This window comes from Excalfactoria chinensis, chromosome 1, assembly GCF_039878825.1.
Source record: "Excalfactoria chinensis isolate bCotChi1 chromosome 1, bCotChi1.hap2, whole genome shotgun sequence".
NCBI classification, from domain to species: Eukaryota; Metazoa; Chordata; class Aves; order Galliformes; family Phasianidae; genus Excalfactoria; species Excalfactoria chinensis.
The window spans coordinates 71,882,599-71,895,796 of NC_092825.1; the positions used below are offsets into that span (position 1 = coordinate 71,882,599).

At 43.2% G+C, this 13,198-nt stretch overlaps 1 pseudogene; it reads right to left on the minus strand.

Moving 5' to 3' along the window:
• Positions 1-3,025: 3,025 nt before the first annotated feature.
• LOC140247331 (C3a anaphylatoxin chemotactic receptor-like) lies at positions 3,026-4,378 on the minus strand (annotated as a pseudogene).
• Between the last annotated feature and the right edge of the window lie 8,820 nt (positions 4,379-13,198).

The following is a 13,198-nucleotide window of genomic DNA, read 5'->3' on the forward strand; positions in this document are numbered from 1 at the left end:
AAAAATAAAATAAAAAAATAGCAAAGGCCAGTAAGGCTGACATAATTGTGGGAGTCTGCTACAAGCCACCCAACCAGGATGAAGAGGTGTATGAGATGCTTCATAGACAGGTGGCTGAGGTTTCAAGGTCTCTACCCCTTGTTCTCATGGGCACTTGAACTTCCCTATCTGCTGGATTTTTAATACAGCAGATAGGGAACAGTCCCAGAGGTTCCTAGATTGTGTGAGAGTTAACTTCCTGACACAGATGATGAAGAAGCCAACAAGGGGAAGCAAGTTCCTGGACCTCCTGTCCGTTAACAGAGGAGGTGTTGGGAATGTAAAGGTTGGAGGCTGTTTGGGGCATAGTGATCATTAGATGCTAGATTTCTCAATCCTTGTTGAAACACAAAGGGGAGTCAGCAGAACTGCCACCTTGGACTTCCGGGTAGCAGACCTTAACCTCTTTAGGATCATGGTTGAGAGGGTCCCTTGGGAAGTAGTTTTGGAGAGTGTGGGAGCCCAGGAAGGCTGGGAGTACTTTAAGGAAGTAATCTTAAAGGTGCAGGAGCTGACCATCCCCAAGTCAAGGAAGATGAGCCAACAGGCAAAAAGGCCAGACTGGCTGAACGGAGACTGGAACTCAAGAGTAAAAGGAAAGTTTATGGTCCGTGGAAGAGTGGGCAAGCTACTTCTGATGATTACAGCCACATCATAGTGAAGCTGTGCAGGAAGAAAATTGAAAAAGCCAAAGCCCAGCTAGAACTGAACTTGGCCACTAAGGTGAAAGAAAAAAGAATATTTCTATAAATACATAAACGGTAAGAGCAAGGCTAGGGAGAATTGTTGGACACAGAGGGCAACTTGGTGACCAAGGATCAGGATACTGGCTGAGGTACTTAAAGACTGAGGCAAAGACGACATTAGAACTATTTGCTCCTCCCTGGGCACAAAGCTCCTTGTACTGGTAGGTAGGGATAGGGAACGGAATTACCCCCATGTAATTTTGGACCTGCTTTGAAAGCTGGACACTCACAAGTCCATGTTGCTGGATGTGGTTGCCATCATTTTTCAGCAGTCCTGGCTGACTGTGAATGTTCTGGATGACTGGAGGCTGGTGAACATGATGCTCATCTTAAAAAAGGGCTGGAAATCTGATCTTGGTAGCTACAGGCCTATCAGACTCATCTCAGTGTCCGGGAAGGTTATGGAACGGATAATCTCAGGAACCATCATGGACCTATTAAAGGTCAGCCAGGGGATCAGGCCTAGTCAGCATGGGTTTATGAATGGTAGATCCTGTCTGACAAACCTGATTTCATTCTATGACAAGGTGACCCACTTAGTGGATGAAGGTAAGGCTGTTGATGTGGTCTACCTGGACTTCAGTAAGGCCTTTGATACTGTCCCCCATAAGATTCTTGTTGCAAAGCTGGCTGCCTGTGGTTTGGATGGGCATATGCTCCTCTGGGTGAAGACCTGGCTGGATGTCTGGACCCAAAGAGTTGTGGTCAATGGAGTGGAATCCAGTTGGCGGCCGGTCATGAGTGGCCGTCCCCCAGGGCTCAGTGCTGGGGCCGCTTCTGTTTAACATCTTCATTGATGATTTGGATGAGGGAATTGAGTACCCTCAGTAAGTTTGCAGACGACACCAAGTTGGGAGGGAGCGTTGATCTGCCTGAGGGGAGAAGGGCACTACAGAGGGACCTGGATGGACTCAGTCGATGGGCCAAGGTTAACGGAATGAGTTTCAACAGGGCCAAGTGTCGGGTCCTGCATTTTGGTCACGACAACCCCAGGCAATCCTACAGGCTTGGGGAGGTGTGGCTGGAAAGCTGCCCGACGAAAATGGACCTTGAAGTGCTGATAGACAGTCAGCTGAATATGAGCCAGCAGTGTGCCCAGGTGGCCAAGAGGGCCAATGGCATCCTGGCTTGTATCAAGAATGGTGTGCTGAGCAGGACTAGGGAAGTCATCCTGACCCTGTACTCAGCACTGGTGAGGCTTCACCTCAAGTACTGTTTTGGGCACCTCAGTACAAAAAGGACATGGAGGTACTGGAGCAGGTCCAGAGAAGGGCAACGAGGGTTGTGAATGGTTTGGAAAATCAGCTCTATGAGGAGAGGCTGAAGGAGCTGGGACTGTTTAGTCTGGGGGAAAGGAGGCTGAGGGGAGACTTTGTTGCTCTCTTCAAATATATGAAAGCTGATTGCAGCGTGAGTGGGGTTGGTCTCTTCTCACTGGTGACAGGTAACAGGACAAGGGGAAATGGCCTTAAGTTGTGCCAAGGGAGGTTTAGGTTGAAGTTTAGGCTTCAGGAGAAACTTCTTTACAGAAAGGGTTGTTAAGTGCTGGAATAGGCTTCCCAGGGAAGTGGTTGAATCACCATTCCTGGATGTGTTTAAAAACCATTTGGATGTGGTGCTCAGGGACATGATTTAGCGGAGGGTTGTTAGAGTTACGGTAGTATGGTTAGGTTGTGGTTGGACTTGATGGTTTTGAAGGTCTTTCCAACCTGAGCTATTTGGTGACTCTAAGTGCTGTTCCTATGCATTGCTATAATAAAATAGCTAGTTATCTTTGGTAAAAATAAACATTCAGATCAAAGGATAGTCAAAGGAGAGGAACAATATGATGGTAGATTCCAAGGAGAGATATCAGTGCTGGTTTAATCTGCATTTTATCAGAGACAGGAGATGCTGAACATCTATAATAGGTGTATACAAATAACTAATTATCTTCTTATTCATCAATTCTGAAGTTAAACTACCCACCAGATTTATTCTGCAAGCCTGCTTTATACTTTAATTATTCTGGGTCTCATGCTTTTTAGTCTTCCATCAGAGATAATAGTTAGGGATACTCTTAGTATTTCCAACTTCCCATCTTGCTATAGTAGGATATAAAGTGGATGAGTTGTTCTAATCTGAACCATCCCAGTGCCCTGTGTGCAAATCTGCTGAGTGATCTGATGTGTTGGAGCAAAAAAAGCTGTGAATCATTGATGTACAGAGCTCTTTCTGCAAAAGTGATGGGAAGTCCTGTATTAGACTGTAGTGCTAACATCCTTACATTTTGAAGTCTTGCTTCTGTCAAGGGAGTAAGGGGTTGAACATGTTGGTTCATCAGTAAAGACTCCTTCCAAGACTCCTTTCAGTGACTGCCTCACCTTTGCCCACAAAAATGTATAGCAAGGGGTTGATGTGGCTGTTGGCATTTGCGAGTGATGCAGAAAGCTAATCCCAGAGGTTCAGTGACTCCTTTAGTCCTGTACCAGGAGTAGCTACAATTCCAGCTATATGGTATTAAGCCCAATAGCAAAAAAAATGCAGCTACTGTGAGGGTGATTATTTGCAGCATCATACTTCATGGCTTGTGAATGTTATTTGCGTGCACTGTAAAAACAATAAGGGTATAGCAAACTGCCATTATGCCAAAGGAGCAATGTGAAACTGAAGACAGCCCTAGATTATTACAACTAAGGTGAGGGGTACATGATGATCATCCACTTAGAGGTTTCCCAGGGAGCCATTACCACTGTAGACGCTGTCAAAATCAAGAAAACAGTGAGGAAGATCAATTAGCTTTAAAAGGAGGTCATTGTTGGATTGTACAGGCAAGTTACTATTAGGAAGATCTATGAGATTCCAATAGTCTGATGTCAGGATAGGCAGTAGAATTTAACATAGAGTTCCCACTTGCAGTGTAAAAGAGGTGAGCTGTTGTGATTATCTTTGTTGGTGGATATGCTGTTTCTCTGTAAATCTGGATTGTCAGCCTCACGAGTGAGGACGGTGCTAGAATATGTGACAGTTGTTACTAAAGGTGAGCATTCTGCCAATAACTCATTTACAGGACCGCTGTCATCCATGTAATTTGGCATTCCATAATTTCCAAAATTGTTACACACACACAGTGATAGACTTGTAGTGAAAGACGGGAGAGCAGAAAATGAAGGCCAGGATTCAAATGCCACTGCATATTAGTGAAATAAACTTCACTGTTCAATGATTTTGACACCAGACAGGTTTCTGGCACTGGTCAATGCTGATCACTGTGATTAGGAAAACACTAACATATTAGCATGTGTGAAGATTATGACTGATGGAATGACTTTGCAGAGAAACTAACCATATGGCTAGTGTTCGTAGAGGAACAAGTGAACAATGAAGAATGGCAAAGACAAGCTGTACCTGAAAGCCAGTCGTGGCAAGGTCTAGGAACCAGGTTATAATCACAGACCTCTTCATTTTCAAACCGCTACCCAGATAACCAACTTGTTGCCTGGGATACCTAGGATGGAAATGATGATGAAGATAAGAAGGGAGCCAATGTATTCTGGTGTGTAATATACAGCACCCTGTTCATCTGAACTGCTATTAACCAGGAGTGGAAGCATTCTATAGTTATAAAACAGAGAACAAATTAGTAGGCAATATATACCAGTCTTCCTAGATTCTTATCTGTACTGAAGTTAGGAAACAATACTGAGCTGGATGTTTACAAAGGCATCAGTCTATGCTAGTTTGCGCTAAAGACTTACTTCTCTGAATCTGACAATTATGTTACTTCATCATTCTTATGGTGTCTTAGCTATGTAAGGTCCATGATTCAAACAGGGGTCTTGTATATACTTACATTCTTCTATTTCTGTGATTCTTTTCTATTTCAGCCTTGTTCTTTTTATTCTCCACTCTGAAGCAGAGCTCTTGCTTTATTCATTAACCCATAAAATCACCAGTTTTCTTTCCCAATCAACTCCCTGCTTTGTATACAGTTATCTTCTTCAGAAAGATGTCAGCATTTTAGTTCCTTTTCCCTTTAAAATGTCTTTTCCTGGCATAATCGGTGAAATAGATTTAGGTTGAGATAGCAGTGCTTGTCTTAATGAAATAACCCTACTCCACTTTCTGGATATTATAAATAGATAGGATAGCAACTAGATTAAAGAGCATTTTTAGGAAAGTCTCAGTAAGCACTTCCTTTTCATTGTATTCCTAGCCTATGTATGTGTTCTGAGCTCTCTGCTAGATCTTTGGAAATCTAGTCTTGAAGAGGAGAAAGGCAAGGAATTAATGGTCTAAGAATGACAGATGTATGTAGGTGCAGAAAGAAAAAAAAATACAATAGTAATACTGTTATCAAACCATTTAGGTTTAAGAAAAGCTGTCGCTGCATGACAGTGAAGCTGAGTCAAGGAACACTTCTGGTTTTCAAACTGTGAAGCGGTAGTGGAAAACATTGTTCAATAATTCTTGGACTGATCTTGAGTAATAGTAAATTAAGAAGGGAAATTTAAGAAATCTAGAAAAGCCAAGACAGATCAAAGAGAAAGAGCTTGATACTTGTTCTGTAGACATTAACAGAATGGTTTATAAAATCTCTGTTAACTAAACTCTTGTCAAATCAATAAAAATGGTCATGTTGCTGAGTGGTCTAAAAAAACATCAGAAGGCAAGGAAACCAGATAGGCAAGAGCTAAGTACAGCCTGCAAAAGTAACTGTTACATGAATAATAAAACCAATACTGATTTTATTTAAACCTCTATTATGCCAGTCACAGATTGCTGAGTGCAGGACTAAATCTATTATATCATCAAACCAAACCAAAAATTACCACATCCATATAATCAATACCTTTCTTGTATAACATATAGTCTAAATGTGGAGTGATGCATGGCAAAATCAGGAGCAGAAGACAGCAAAACTGCTATGTTGGACTTCTGGGGAACAGACTTTGAACTATTCAGGACACTAGTATGGAGGATCCCTTGGGATTCAGCCCTGAAGGGTGAAGAGGTCCAGAAGGGCTGGATGCTCCTTAAGAAGGAAGTGTTAAAGGCACAGAGTAGGCTGTCCCCCTGTGCTGTAAGATGAGCTGTCAGGGAAGAAAATCAGTATGGATGAACAAGGAACTTCTTTCTGAGATTCCAGGAGAAAAAGAGTCTAATTCCTGTGGAAGAAGGGATGGGTAACTTGGAGAGAGTACAAAGAAGTTGTTAGGATATGCAGGGAGAAGATTAGGCAAAAGCCAAGCTTGAACTCAACTTCACCACTGCAAAAGAAAACAACATTTTTTACAAATATATTGACAGTAAGAGGAGGGCTAAGGAGAATCTACAAACTTTACTGGGTGCAGCAAGAAACATGACTACTGAGGATAAGGAAACAGCTGAGGTTCTCAGTGCCTTCTTTACACCTGTCTTTAAAAGTCAGACCAGTTATCCTCAGGGTACTATACCCCCTGACCTGTAAGTCTCGAATGGGGAGCAGAATAAGCCCCCCACAATTTGGGTGAAAGCAATTAAAGATCTACTACTTCTACTCCACCTGGACTGTCACAAGTCCATGGGGCCAGATGGAACACACCCAAGGTGCAGAGAGAGCTGCAGAGGTGATAGCCAAGCTGCTTTCTACCATCTATCAGCATTCCTGGTCAACCAGAGAGATCCTAGAGGACTGGAGGCTTGCCATTGTGAGTCCTATCTCCAAGAAAGGTCATAAGGAGTATCTGGGAAATACAGGCCTGTCAGCCTGACTTCAGTGCCAGAGAAAGTTATGGAATGGATAATCTTGAGTGACACCACACGGCACGTGCAAGACTACCAAGGAATCAGGCCCAGCCATCATGAGTTCACAAAAGGCAGGTCCTGCTTACCAACCTGATCTCCTATGATCGAGTGACCCACATGGTGGACAAGGCTGTTGACATAGCCTACCTAGACTTCAGTAAAGCCTTTGACACTATCTCCCACAATAATCTTCTGGAGAAGCTGGCAGCCTGTGGCTTGGACAGGTAGATTCTTTTTTGGGTAAAGAAGTAGCTGGATGGCTGGGCTCAGAGAATGGTGGTGAATGGAGTTAAATCTAGCTGGTGACTGGTCAAGAGCAATATTCCCCACGGGTAGGTATTGAGGCCCCTCCTCAATATTTAATATCTTTAATGTTTAATATCTTTATTGATGTCCTGGATAAGGGCATTGAGTGCACCCTAAATAAGTCTGCAGATGTCACCAAACTGGAAGGAAGCATTGGTCTTCCTAGGGGTAGGAAGGCCCTACAGAGTGATCTGGACAAGCTGAGGCCACTAGGATGAAATTCAACAGGACCAAGTGTTGGGTCCTGCACTTTAGGCACGACAATCGTAGGCAGTACTACAGACTTGGGGAAGAGTGGTTGGAAGACTGTGTAGAAAAAATTGACCTGGGGCTGTTGGTTGATGCTCAGCTGAACATGAGCCAGCAGTGTGCCCAGGTAGCCAAGAAGGCCAACGGCATCCTGGCTGATATCAGAAATAGCGCTGCCAATAGGAACAAGGAAGTGATCATCCCCCTGTACTCTGCTCTAGTGAAGCTGTATCTCAAGTACTGTGTTCAGTTTTGAGCCTTTCGCTACAAGAAAAATGTCAAGACCCTGGAGCGTGTCCAGAGAAGGGCTACAACTGGTGTAGGGTCTGGAGAACAAGTCTTATGAGGGGTGACTGAGAGAAATGGGATTCTGTAGTCTGGAGGAGGCCCAGGGAGACCTTACAGCTCTCCACAGTTACTTGAAAGGAGGTTGTGGTGAGGTGTATGTCAGCTTCTTCTGCATCATAACTAGTGACAGGACTAGAGAAAGTGGCCTCAGGTTGCACAGTGGGAGGTTCAGGTTAGAGATTAAGAAAAATTTATTCTCTAAAACAGTGGTCAGGCAGCCTGTCCAGAGAGGTGGTGAAGTCACCATCCCTGGAGGTGTTCAAGAAATGTTTAGATGTTGTACTAGATAGGTGTATGGTTGGACTGGATGATCTTAGAGGTCTTTTCCAACCATGGTGATTCTATGATGAGTTTCATCACAAAGAGAATGCAACAGGTGCTGTAAAGATCATCTTTTGGTAACAATTGCTCACAAGCTTTTAGGCAAGTGTGTGACCCATAAGGAAAGTGATGAAGTAAGTTACTGACAAGCAACTAGGGACTTGACTTCAAACTCTAACATTTGTTCATTTTATTGCGATTTTACATGTAGAAGCAACTTTTTAAGGAACAATTAGAAAAAGTGCTGCAAGAGCTGAAGCTTATTGTCTCCCCATATAGCTACTGAAGATGATAAGAGAATAGGGAATCAGGGAATGCTGTGAACATGGTAACACAGACTTTACTCTAAAGCAAAAAGAAGAATGAATGAATAAGAAAATACAGTCCACACTATATTTTCAAGAGTGTTAAAAGGGCTGCTGTGTAATTACATAGATGAAAGTAGGAATTGGAGTGAGTACCAAGGTTTTCAGGAGTGAACAATAAGAAACTGCAAGAAACAGAAGAGGAAAGCAGCATTCTATAGTTTATTATACATACTGCAGTGAAGCAGTTATTTCACTGTTTTAGGGAGCAAGAACCATCGGTCTTGTCTCCAGAGTGACTGAAAAAAACAAACCCTCATAACGTTTTAGGAACTGTTTTGTTTTTGTTTTTGTTTTTTCCCTAGCAAAATAACCTTCCCACCCTGAGGGAATGGCTTACCAAGACTCATTTTTGAAGCTTTAGAGGCAACTGGCTGGTAAAATAAGAAAACAAGAAAATCAAAAGAAACTGTATCAGCACTGTCAAAATGTTGTCCTGAGCCAAAGAATATCAAGGAAGCTAAGGAATGATAAGCATAGACAAATACTTTACCATAAAGTTTCCATAAGAAAAAACAAGATCACAATGCCAAATCAGATACCTTGCCTATTGGCATAACACTGAATTTGTTTCATAAATACAAATTCTAACATGATACCATTAGATGTCAATGTCCAATCTGTTGTTTTGTAGCTTCTTCATCTTTTATGCGATCAACACATTCATCTAGTCAATCTAATTTCTTACCATTCTGGATTTTTATCATTCCAGATCAGCCACTTTTCCAGTCTGAGAAAATTTAGTTCATGAAATACAGGACGTTGTACTCAACAAACTATAACTGGGTGTATCAAAGGGATTTAAATATGTTTTTTGACAAGTAGTTAACTTTAAAAAGAAAGAAAGAAAGAAAGAAAGAAGAAACTTGATTGGTGAAATGTTTGAACTGCTCAACTAAAACACTGATACCACAAAATGTGGCGAGCCCATAAGAAGAGATAAGGCATTTTAAATGGGTAATAGTTTCCCCCAAACACACATAATCTGAGAAGTCAAAAGATGCTAGCAGGAATGGCAGAGCACAGGTATACAAGAATTGGCCTCAGTATTTTGGTTTTAGACTGGAAAATGAACCACAACTATGGGGAGTTCTGCTCCCAAGCATGTTGTCTGTTCTGTGCAACACACAGATGTTGACTCAAAACACAAAAGTCAAACAACCACAAATAGGAAGGCAGGCCAAAAATTAGCTGTTTGCATAAAGATGGATAGGTGGTCAGCAGACTGCTGGGACAATTCCTCTAGCTGCATCTATTCTCAGCTGTCATCTTTCCTGAAGGATTCCTGAGACCTAGTTAAAAAGAGATCTGTGTGTGTCCTGTTGAGAGCAATATACTCCACTGGGAGCACATCCTTTTCACTACCCCATAAGTGGACAGCTCTACTCAAACTTCCCTCTAAGGCTCCAACTCACAGAATCACAGGGAGGACTAGTAAGGAAAGGTCTAGTACTCTACTGCTCCAAGCAGGATCAGCTAGTACAGATTACCTAGGACTGTTTTAAGTCTCCACAGAAGGAGACTTCTCAGCCCCCGAGGAAAATCTGTTCCAATGTTCAACAACCCTCAGAGTAAAAAAGTGTTTTCTTGTGTCTTTTGGACAGAATTTCCTATATTTTAGTCTGCCCTACCTGCCTGTTACCAGACACCACTGAATCTGATTCAATCTCCTTTACACACACCAATCAGATAGCTCTGAGCCTTCTCTTCCCCAGGCTGGATAACCCTTGCTGTCATAGCCCTTTTCTGCATGAAAGATATTCCACTCACATAATCATCTTACTGGCTCTTCACAAGCCTCACTCTGCTATGTCCATATTCCTCTAATACTGGAGAGCTCAGAACTGCACCCAGTACTTTATATGTGACCAGTAGTGAGGAAGAGGAAGGACCCTTCCCTGCACCAGCTGGCAGCACTTCTCCTAATGTAGCTTTGAGTGCTGTTAGCCTTAATTACTATGATGGTGCATTATTGGCTCATGTTCTCCTGGATCACAAGATCAGTTGGCTCTAAGAATGTATAAGTGTGTGGGGTTATTCCTTCTCAGATGGAAGACTTTGCACTTCCCCACTTCTGCCCCTCTCTCCAGTTCAGAGAGGCAGAACTAGCTAGCAAAGATGAAACAGAATTTTCATGTTTGTATATTTCCATTGTCAGTTTGCATATTTAGCTCACACCAGTCGTGCACTGTCTTTGCTTCTATGTATTTCCTCATATAGCTGTCCACTATTTGTATTTTAAACATGGCCAGTTACTTTTAGATCTGCCAGTTAAACTAGAAGTTGCTGTTTTGTTCATCTTAATGACTCAAGAAAATGTTGCATATACATAGCTTGCACCAAAAGTAATGCCTCCTATTTGTTTCTGTGGAAACTACAACTGATAAAATGAGCATAGTAACTGCTTGATAGAGAAAATTTTCAGCTACAAAACAGTATTTATCAACATTCTAACCCCCATTAGCTATGTATTTTCACCAGTGATGAACAAGAGCCTAGATGCCATGCTCGCCATAACCTGCACCAGAGGAGGTGACCCACTGTCACTCACCACTGCTGAAGCACTGTTGGCGAACCTGAAGGCAAAAGGTCAGCGCGCTTGGACAAACAGCCACACACCAATATGGTTAAATATAGCTGCGTCCCTTTATTGCCCAAAAGCCATACTTTTATAGCAGACGAGGGCGTTCAAAAATCACACACACTAATTGAAGGAAAGCTACTGCAATAACAACCCTAAAACCCCCCTTCAAAGTCATGAGCTATTCATTCTTTTCCTAGAGGTGTCCTTGGTTCTCATGCTGTTTATCCTGCTCCGTAGCTGCTGCTCTGTGAAGTCCTTATCTTGATCCATGGCTGCTGCTCTGTAAAATTCTTCTTGTATTACAACAAAGCATGGCATCTACCACATCACTGTGCTCACATCCCCTGTTTAGTCTCCATACATGTTCATCAAGCACTGATATATGTCAATGGTTGCCTTTTTTTTCCACATGAAGGAATTCAGTGACACACTGTTGCTTTATATGTCAGATGCTATTTCATTAGATTGCCTCCTTACCGCCATCTGTCACATGGCAACAAAATGTAACAGAATGGTAGCAGGAAGGCTCAGCCTCTACTGCCATAATACCAACATCCAGTTCTGACATCATAATAAAACAGAGGGCATAAGTTTCATAGCTGCCCCCATAGAATGTATAATATAATTGTACAGGAAATGCTAAGTCACAGCTTGAACCAGTGATTAAGTACCTGGTAGGAAGGCAGGGCTAAACCAGGGGAGCTCAGGTGCATGCAATGCACCTGAGTGACCAGAAGAGGTGGAGCCAGGATCCACCCCTTCCCAGACCTCATTGGTTGTGGAGGGGGAGGTGAGAGTATTTCTGGTGAAATACCCCTTGGGTTCACTAAGGGGAGGTTATGCTTGACCAATCTGGTAGCCTTCTGTGATGTTGTCACTGGCTGGGTGGATGGGGAGAGAGCAGTGGATGTAGTCTACCTTAATTTCAGCAAGGCATTTGATACTGTCTCCCACTACATCCTTGTAACAAAGCTGAGGAAGTGTGGGATAGATGAGTAGACAGTGAGGTGGGTTGAGAACTGGCTGACTGGCACAGAGGGTCATCATTGGCGGTGCAGAGTCCAGTTGGAGACCTGTAACTAGTGGTGTCCCCCAGGGGCTGGTGCTGGGTCTGATCTTGTTCAACATCTTCATTGATGTCCTTGATGAGGGGATAGTGGCCACCCTCAGCAAGTTTGCTGATGGTACAAAGTTGGGAGGATTGGCTGGCACACCTGAAGGCTGTGTTGCCATTCAGCAAGATTTGGACAGGCTGGAGAGCTGGGTGATAAGAAACTGGATGAGGTTTAACAAAAGCAAGTGTAGAGACTTTCACCCAAGGAGGAATAATTGCATGCACCAGTACAGGTTGGGGGATAACCTGCTGCAGAGGAACTCTGTAGAGAGGGGCCTGGGTGTTCTGTTGGACAACAGGTTGGCCATGAGCAGGTTAAGAGAGGTGATCCTCTCCTTCTACTCTGCCCTGGTAAGGCCTCATCTGTGTCCAGTTCTGGGCTCCCAGTACAAAAAAGACAGGAATCTCTTGGAAAGAGTCCAGCAGAGGGCCACAAAGATGGTGAAGGTCCTGGAGCATCTCCCCCATGAAGAAAGGCTAAGTGAACTTGGTCTGTTTAGCCTTGAGAAAAGAAGACTGAGAGGGGACCTGATCCAGGTCTATAAATATCTGAGGTGTGGGGGGCAAAGTGGTGAGGCCAGACTCTTTTCAGCAGTATGTGGAGACAGAACAAGGGGAAATGGCCAGAAACCAGAGCATAGGAAGTTCTACATGAACGTGTGCAAGAGCTTCTTTACAGTGAGGGTGACAGTGCACTGGAACAGGCTGCCCAGGGGGGTTGTGGAGTTTCCTTCTCTGGAGATATTCAAGACCTCCCTGGACGCCTGCCTGTGTGACCTGGTGTAGGGAACCTGCTTTGGCAGGGGTGTTGAACTCTATGATCTCTGGAGGTCCCTTCCAACCCCTACGATTCTGTGATTCTGTGATCCCTGCATATATGAGGCTTTCTGAAGGTATGAGGTTTCTTTTCCTTTATTTCTGTGTTCATTGTTCTTGCGTATGAGTGAATCTTTACTCACTGTAGCCTGGGATCTTGCTGTTCTTTTGTCATTCTTGGGCTTTCCATTGTGTCATACCCCTCTGAAGTTAAGAACTTCATTGTTCAAAAGAGAAAAGGACTCAGATAAACAGGATCCTGGTTGGATCTAAAGATAATAAGAAAATCAAGAAGACTAAAGAACAATTTAGAAGATCTGGGAACGTCAGGTCCTCAAGAAATAAGACCAATAACTCTTCAAACTAAGAAAGCCTGAGATAAACCGATGGAGTTGCAGTCACAGGAGTGGCACCCCTGCCCACACTCACTCTGCGTGCGGTAGTGTGGCTGTACACTGGCTCTTCATGGCTGTAGAACTCATGGATTTATTATAATGATTTAAACAGAATGCACAAGGGAATGTACCATCTTGGCTCTTAAGAC